The sequence below is a fragment of the Arachis ipaensis genome, chromosome B04 (assembly GCF_000816755.2).
Source record: "Arachis ipaensis cultivar K30076 chromosome B04, Araip1.1, whole genome shotgun sequence".
In the NCBI taxonomy this organism is placed as follows: Eukaryota; Viridiplantae; Streptophyta; class Magnoliopsida; order Fabales; family Fabaceae; genus Arachis; species Arachis ipaensis.
In genome coordinates this window covers 9,547,546-9,556,184 of record NC_029788.2, presented here as the reverse complement: position 1 = coordinate 9,556,184, position 8,639 = coordinate 9,547,546, and the positions used below count along the sequence as shown (strand labels likewise).

General features: G+C 32.1%; 2 long non-coding RNA genes and 1 pseudogene across 3 annotated transcripts in view; all 3 read right to left on the bottom strand.

Moving 5' to 3' along the window:
• Positions 367–4,453, bottom strand: LOC107638821. Of its 2 annotated transcripts, none has more exons than XR_002360636.1 (4): positions 3,628–4,453; positions 1,838–3,532; positions 1,231–1,347; positions 367–552 (listed from the first exon to the last, which is right to left on the bottom strand). It is a non-coding gene; the product is annotated as an uncharacterized LOC107638821 (long non-coding RNA). The 2 variants fall into 2 exon arrangements; XR_001619873.2 differs by lacking the exon at positions 3,628–4,453 and having other exon boundaries at positions 1,838–3,357; positions 3,478–3,621.
• LOC110271418 lies at positions 4,743–7,371 on the bottom strand (annotated as a pseudogene).
• LOC107638820 overlaps positions 8,063–8,639 on the bottom strand; it is a 7,524-nt gene continuing 6,947 nt past the window's right edge. Inside the window, exon 8 of the long non-coding RNA XR_002360637.1 lies at positions 8,063–8,576. This is a non-coding gene — a long non-coding RNA (uncharacterized LOC107638820). The remainder of the gene's footprint in view (positions 8,577–8,639) is intronic.

The following is an 8,639-nucleotide window of genomic DNA, read 5'->3' as shown; positions in this document are numbered from 1 at the left end:
ACATGTCCGATAGCTAACCTAGACATTGTCCTCTTGAAAATTGGTGAGCGGTACAGTACCACGATCCTCACCTGGTGAGTGGTACACCACCTCGATCTCCACCATCTGCAGGCGTGATGCGTGATAGGGGTGTTCGCGGTGCGGTTTGGTTCGGTTATTTAAGAAAAAGCCATCCGATCCGATCGTTTATTAAAACTGCGGTTCGGTTTGGTTCGGTTTTTTATCAAGATCATTCGAACCAAACCAAACCAATTAAAATCGGTTTGGTTCGGTTCGGTTTGTTCGATTTTTTTAATTAATTCAAACAAAAATAATGAACAATATGAGCACATAGTGATACAAAATTAAAAGAGGAAGAATCGTATAAAACTTAAAAACATAAAAAAAACTTTAGGATCAAGAGTAGATGCAACTTCTATAAAACAAGGAACAATCATAACAAATAATATTTATAATTAAAAAGATAGATTAATAAAAAAATGATTACAATATTACATATCCACCAATTCCACCTTCAGTTTCACTAATGTTATCCCTCATACTATGACCAAACTGCAAAAATATCACAGATACAACATTAAATATCAACACGAACAGTGAATCAAAACCAAAAACAGAATAATAATAAATCATTGAATCAATAACAAGTTAAAAGCAAAAAATAGCAGCAGCCACCAATCGCAATGAACTCTGAAGTCTATGAATCATGCCTTAAGTATAGTTATAGAAACCTTTCATTTGAGTGTCAAGAAATTTGCTAAGGTTTTGAAAAAAAAAAACAGCCTTGCCCATACATTTACTAGGAGACAATATGCCTATATCTATGTTGTGAGGGAAAGCCGACACATACCAATTACAAGATACATTGATATTACTTCTAATCAATAATTAGGAAACCCATCTGAAATACATTTGACCAACAGAGTGAATACTTTACAAGTGACGTTTGTATTCCATGATTACTTTCAAGTTCAACATGTTAATCTACTGAAACATTATCCTGGATACTTTTCTTATATATAGTGTCCCTTATATCATTAACTAGGTTATTTAAGCTACAGTGCTGTCTAAACACCACGAATTCACCATAAACTCTTCTCTCTTGCTTAGCAACAGAAATGAACTACAACAATTTCTACTAAATACGATAGATTCCATGACAAATAGATCCTACTACATGAACATGCAGAACCAAATAGATTCACTAAAATGACAAGCCTAAAACATCACCTGTGCTGCGAAAGCATCTCATCACGAGTTTCCTGCTTCTTTTCAGTTCCATTGTCTAAAATCACTTCTTCCTGCACCTGCTCCTCAATTTTCTGGCTATCCTCCATTGGACCAACTCTAAAACAAATAAATAGATATTAACCAAAAGTCACCAAAATTATCTTACAGTTATAAGAAATCATATGCAAACATCAACAAGAAAAGAATCGAGAGCAAACTAAGCATGAAGTTAGAAAGGAAACAGTGAGGCTATACGCTATGCAACAAATTCTCAAAATTAGACAGTTAAACCTGGATCAACCAATGCCAAATTTGGTGGAAACTCAGGTGAAGTGGACTTCACGTGAAGTTGATATTTGAGAGCCGTTAGATGATTTGACTGATTTGACTAAATTTTCATCCAACGCTGTCAGGTATCAACTTAACGTGAAGTCAACTTCACCTGAGTGTTCACCGCCAAATTTTATTGAAAAAAAAAGAACCACGAAAAAAATAAATGGAAGATGCAATGAGTTTAGAAAGCAACAACAGAACAAAGATAAAGGAGAAGGGAAAAATTGAAACCACTGCTTACAGCCACCGATGGGGAGGAAGTAGAAGAACCAACCTGACTTAGGCTCCATTCTTGGTGCTGTCCAGAGGCAGGCCGACAGCAATGACGGAGGCGCGGAGCAAAGGGAGAACGAGGAAGAGAGAGCGAGAGCAAAAGGCGCTGAGAGTTGAGAGGATTGGAGGCAAAGGGGCAAGAAGAGTTAGGGGCTGCTGGGAGGGGCTGGGAGACACTGTTCGGCGGGGCTGGGAGGTGCTGCTGGGAGGCTTAGGGTAATGGGATTTCTTTGAGAGTTTTGGTTGCGTGGGGACGTGGGGGTGGGGTAATGGGGAAGCTAGGTTTTCTGATGGGGGTGGGAAGGTGGGTCGTGGGGTAATGGGCTGCCTAATGGGTTGGGTTAACTGAAGGGTTTTTTAGGGTTTCTTTAGTTACCGGTTCGGTTTGGTTCGGTTAAAGTTTTTAGTGTCAGAACCGAAAATCAAATCGAACCGCATAAAAAACAGCAAAACATGAATTTTTCAGTTTTTTCGATTTTTGGTTTATTCGGTTATCGGTTTTTTTGGTTCGGTTGATCGATTTTGTTCAGTCCAAATCGGTTTTGAACACCCCTAATGCGTGAGCATCTTTCCTATCTTTTCCTAGTGAATTTGCATTCGAATTTGTTAAATTTAATCCAGGCTTAAGTATTTTTGAGCCACTATAAATGTTACTTTGAGTCATGTGCAATTTGGTTTATTTCAAGCAGCATTCGAACGGATTTGACAGAATTCGTATAGAAGAAAAGGAAGAAAGTGGATGATGCTGTTATAACAACCCGAGTTTCTTTTTTTAATTAGATATTGAATTACGTTTTATTATATTTGATAATTTTATTTAAAGAAAATTATTTTCTTAGAAAGTAATTAAATTAGATTTTATGATGCTTCGAGTTTAAAATCTATTAAAATTTATAAAAAATAATTAATTATTTTCCTATTAGAGATTTTATCATATTTTATTGACCTAATTTTCATTTGAAACAAGTTTGATAAAATTTGAGGGTTCAAAAGCTAAGTTATGACTCACCGAAATTAGTAAAAAATTGTTTTTATCAAATCACAAAACCTCTATTTTTACCAAAACCTCAATTCAAACCAAGGTTTCACACTCCAAATACAATAGTAAATATGTTCAAAACAGTTACATATCCATTCCATCTCTTCCACAATATACCAAATCTCAATTTTTTCCGTTTCATTCCAAACAATCCACAATCAAACACAACACAATTCATGTATATATCAACATCACAACTCATAATCATCATCCACATCTATCATCATCATAAGCTCATAACAAATTCAACATTTTTACCAAAAACCACTAAATCTTAACAAGTTCACGTAATTCAACCTGAGTTATGGTCAACTAACCAACATTTTTACATTACATTATACATTATTTACGAGAAACTAAAACCATACCTTAGCCAATTCCACCCTAATACTCGGACACTTCAAAATTCCTCCATTCCACATGCTTCAAAACTCTAATTTCTCACCAATCACTAACTCAGCTCCCAATGTTCAATCCCAAGCCTCCAATACAATCAATTTGATCCCAACATATACAATTTAATATAATACCAAACAATATCACTCAAAATTAACATAGGGTTCATAATTATCAATAATTCACAAAAGTTAGTGGTTTCTTACCTTACCCACGGTCATTTGGGACAAAACCCAACAATTTTCCAAAACTAATTAACTCCTAAGACATCAAAATCATATAATCTCTCGGAATCAAAATCCAAATTTTCGAAATTGCAAGGAGGAACGCTGAGTAAGAAATAATAAGGTACTTACCACTTTGTTTGGTGGATTTTGTAGAACTCAACGCGATAGTTGCGTGGCCATAAATGGTGCGGTGATCGAAACTGCGAATTGAAAGATATTAAAGATTGAAATTAAGAGTGGGTAAAGGTTCTTGTTTTTCTCCCTTTCCCCAAAGTTTTAGCGTGATTCCCTTATGTTTGAGAGGGAAGGCTGAGTTGTTGGTTCGGTCTTGTGTGAATTTCTTTAAAATTAATGTTAAAATTTATATTTTAATTATTTCTACTAATCTAGATTATCAAATTTAATTTTTTATTTTTAAATTATAATTAATTTATTAATTAAGTATTTATTAATTTTTAAGAAATTATACCATTCCTCCATAACGGAATAGTTCCATGCTAAGTGTGCAACCGTCGGAACGACTTCCACAAGAGTCATCGATCCAGTTGGAGTGCTGTGCCACATGACAAAAGATTACGAGATGTAGATACACATGGATGCGGCGTATGTAGGTAGCGCGTGCATTGTCCAAACCAGAGTTCAGACACCTGATCGACGGTGTTGAAAATGCGTATTCTTTTAGCTTCAACACTCGCAAATGATTTCTAACGAACTTGGATTCTTGTTGCCTTTGGGTTAAAGATCCGAATTCTTTGATCAAATTGCTCTCAACAAACTCTTTGTATTTGCGTAACAACGCTTCCAAATTAAAACGAGTTGTGGATTATAAAGATTAACAAATTATCCTGAGCAGACCGTCTAGGTATAATAAATTTAAAAACCATAATTTTTCTGACAAAAAACATAAATTTAAAAAAAAAATTGATAATGATTCAACAGCATTAAAAATTAAATTAACATCAAGCTCCTCCACGATTTAAATAACAATAAATTTGATATTGTAGGTATATTTGATTTGTATTTGTATTTTTATTTTTAAATATTTTTTATATTTTAGAATTTTATAAAAAAAATATATAGAAAATAAAAATAGAATAATAATTTTTTTTGTTTCTATTTTTTTAATAAAATTTTAAAATAAAAATATCAAAAATAAAAATACAAACTAAATACACTTTTATATTTAATAAAATATAATGTTAAACACTTCTATAAACATAACTTAATTTTTTGTGTTAGATGAACAGAAATTAAATATTATTTAAACAAATAGAGGAGTGATTTAAATGAATTTTACTAAAATCAAGGATAATGTAAGTTAATTACTAATTTTTCCTTTAAGTAATGAATAACAAACACAAGTAAAAGACCAATATGTGTTTATTTTTTAAAAACTTACTTTGAATTGCAAATTTGTCTTAAATCCAAGAAGACATGATATTGGTAAACCAAGGAGATAAAAAATTAAAAGAAGTAAATATATAAATTAAAGAAAAAATAAAAAACAAGTGGAGTAGAACCGATCAAAGGAAACGTGAGCAATAGAACTCATTCAGAAAAAATAAAAATGTTAGCAAGTAATAACAAAAGCAGATCCCATGCACTCCAGCAACACCTCTCTTATGGTAATAGAGAAGGAGGAGATGCACAACAACAACAACATGAAGATTGGTGGAATGAGGCAAAGCATCAACTATTATTTTCACTGCCCATGATTCTTACGAACTCGTTCTATTACTTAATCACTTTGGTTTCTGTAATGCTTGTTGGCCTCCTTGGTAAACTTCAGCTTGCTGGTTCCGCTCTTGCTAACTCATGGTTCGGTGCCACTGGTGTCTCTAGCTCTCATGTTAACCATACAACTCTTTCTTATCTTATTTGGTTTAGTTAATTTGTTAAAGTAACAACATTCATTTTAAATACACAGCTAAAATTATTAATAACACACTCTATGTTGAATGTGGCATTAAACTCTAATGTTATTTCTCCTGTTCTTATCTTAGGTTAGATTAAGTGGGGCATTAAAAATACTATGTGAGCAAAGATTTGGTGCAAAAGAATACTAAATCCTGGGAATTTATTTTCAATCTTCATGCATTATATCCCTTGTTTTCTCTATCATCATATCCATAATTTGATTCTACACACAACACATCTTAGTACTACTTCAATCCTAAAATAGCAAAAACAACAGCACTTTACTTAAAGTTCTTTTTTCCAGACTTGTTTGCATATGGATTCTTGCAAAACATTCTTAGATTTTTCCAAACGCAATTTGTTGTGACACCATTAGTTATTTTCTCAGCTATCCCATTGTTGATCCACATTGGCATTGCATATGCATTGGTTAAGAAGACAGGTTTGGATTTTGTTGGTGCACCTATTTCAGCTTCTATCACACTATGGATAGCTATTGTTTTGTTGGCTTTGTATGTTTTGTGTGGAAAGAAGTTCAAGTTGACATACAAAGCCAATTATTGGAAAGAAGTTCAAGTTGACATACAAGGCCAATTATTTTATATTAAAGACTAATCTTTTTCATATGAAAATCGATAAGAAGTGTTTTAGAAATTTACTCAGGATAAATGTAACTTCTAGAATTAACAGTATTTGCAAGTTAAATTGAGAGAATATTGTTGCAAGTTAGTTATACACTATTATATTTATGAATCTTATTAATTATGTTTTTTTGTTATACAAGTTTGGAGTATTGGGATTTTGAAGTCTTTGGTTTTTTTTAGCTGGACTAATGCCTGATTCAGAAATAACCACTTCCTTAATGGCAATATGGTATGTATGGTTTTAATGGTTTAGATTTCTTTTTCCAAATTAATTAATTTTACTTTAATTTCTATAAATTTAATTCTTCTTCATTAATTTAAAAAAAAAACCTGCAGTGCCAACACAGAATTCATTGCATTCATGATCACTTATGATCTCAGTGCTGCTGCAAGGTTAGTTAATTGAATATATATTCTTATGTTTTAGATTTTTTTTTTTTCTATTATTGAAAAACCTTAGGTTGATGATAGCACCCGAGTTTTGAATGAACTGCGAGCCGACCACTTAGATCAAGCGAAAAGATTGAGTAGAAAACCCTTTCCATGTCAACTTGAACTTCTTTTCATACAAAACATACAAAGCCAACAAAACAATAGCTATTCATAGTGAAATAGAAGCTGAAATAGGTACACCAACAAAATTTAAACCTATCTTCTTAACCAATGCATATGCAATACCAATATGAATCAACAATGGGATAGCTGAGAAAATAACCAATGGTGTCACAACAGATTGTGTTTGAAGAAATCTAAGAATGTTTTGCAAGAATCCATATGCAAACAAGTCTGAAAAAAAAAACTTTAAGTAAAGTGCTGTTATTTTTGCTATTTTAGGATTGGTGAAGGAGTACTAAGATGTGTTGTGTGTAGAATCAAATTATGGATATAATGATAGAGAAAACAAGGGATATGATGCATGAAGATTGGAGATAAATTCCCAACATTTAGTATTCTTTTGTACCAAATCCTTGCCCACATAGTATTTTTAATGCCCCACTTAATCTAACCTAAGATAAGAACAAGGGAAATAACATTAGAGTTTAATGCCACATTTAACATAGAGTATGTTACTAATAATTTTAGCTGTGTATTTAAAATGAATGTTGTTACTTTAGGTAAGTTTTCAAACAAATTAACTAAACCAGATAAGATAAGAAAGAGATGTATGGTTAACATGAGAGCTAGAGACACCAGTGGCACTGAACCATGAGTTAGTAAAAGCGGAACCAGCAAGCTGAAGTTTACCAAGATGGCCAGCAAGCATTACAGAAACCAAAGTGATTAAGTAATAGAACAAGTTCGTAAGAATCATGGGCACTGAAAACAATAGTTGATGCTTTGCCTCATTCCACCAATCTTCATGTTGTTTTTATTCATCTCCTCCTCCTTCTCTATTACCTAATAAGAGAGGTGTTGCTGGAGTACCATGGGAACTGTTGTTGTTATTACTTGCTAACATTTTTATTTTTTCCGAATGAGTTCTATTGCTCACCTTTCCTTTGATTTGTTCTACTCCACTTGCTTTTTATTTTTTCTTTAATTTATATGTTCACTTCTTTTAATTTTTTATTTCCTTGGTTTACCAATATCATGTCTCCTTAGATTTAAGACCAATTTGCAATTCAAGGTAAGTTTTTAAAAAATAAGCACATATTGATCTTTTACTTGTGTTTGTTATTCATTACTTAAAAGAGAAAATTAGTAATTACATGGCATTATCCTTAGTTTTAGTAAAATTCATTTAAATCATTTCTCTATTTGTTTAAATGACATTTAATCTCTGTCCATTTAGCACGAAAAATTAAGTTATGTTTATAGGAGTGTTTAATGTCATGTTTTTTAAAATATAAAGGTATATTTAGTTTGTATTTTTATTTTTAATATTTTTATTTTAAAATTTTATAAAAAAAACAATATTTTTCTATTTTTATCTTCTGTATATTTTTTTTTATAAAATTCTATTATATAAAAAATATTTAAAAATAAAAAATATAAATACAAATCAAACACACCTTACAATATCAAATTTATTGTTTTCTAAATCTTGGAGGAGGTTGATGTTAATTTAATTTTTAATGCCGTTGAAAATCATTATCAATTTTCTTTTTTTTTAATTTATGTTGTTTTTTTTTTGTCAAAAAAAATCTATGTTGTTTGAATTTATTATACCTAGACGGTCTGTTCAGCGTAATTTGTCAATCTTTATAATCCAGAACTCGCTTTGATTCGGAAGCGTTGTTATGCAAATACGAAGGGTTTGTTGAGAGCAATTTGATTAAAGAATTTGGATCTTTAACCCAAAGGCAACAAGAATCCAAGTTTCTTAGAAATCATTTGCGAGCGTAGGCTAAAAGAATATGCATCTTTAATACCCTCGATCATGTGTCTGAACTCTAGTCTGGACAATGCACGCACTACCTACATACGCATCCACGTGTATCTACATCTCGTAATTTTTTTGCCATGTAGCCAACTAGATCGATGGCTCTTGTGGAAGTTGTTCCGACAGTAGCACACCTAGCATGGAACCATTCCGTTATGGAGATCCTTCTGAACGATTTTCAACAGGGATAGGTGTAA